The sequence below is a fragment of the Bison bison genome, unplaced genomic scaffold (assembly GCF_000754665.1).
Source record: "Bison bison bison isolate TAMUID 2011002044 unplaced genomic scaffold, Bison_UMD1.0 scf7180017864251, whole genome shotgun sequence".
Taxonomy (NCBI): Eukaryota; Metazoa; Chordata; class Mammalia; order Artiodactyla; family Bovidae; genus Bison; species Bison bison.
Genome location: NW_011494823.1, coordinates 366,909 through 367,247, shown reverse-complemented (window position 1 = coordinate 367,247; position 339 = coordinate 366,909).

The following is a 339-nucleotide window of genomic DNA, read 5'->3' as shown; positions in this document are numbered from 1 at the left end:
ATGCCCAGCAGTGGGATTGCTGGGTCATATGGCAGTTCTATTTCCAGTTTCTTAAGGAATCTCCATACTGTTCTCCATAGTGGCTGTACTAGTTTGCATTCCCACCAACAGTGTAAGAGGGTTCCCTTTTCTCCACACCCTCTCCAGCATTTATTGCTTGTAGACTTTTGGATCGCAGCCATTCTGACTGGTGTGAAATGGTACCTCATTGTGGTTTTGATTTGCATTTCTCTGATAATGAGTGATGTTGAGCATCTTTTCATGTTTTTGTTAGCCATCTGTATGTCTTCTTTGGAGAAATGTCCGTTTAGTTCTTTGGCCCATTTTTTGATTGGGTCA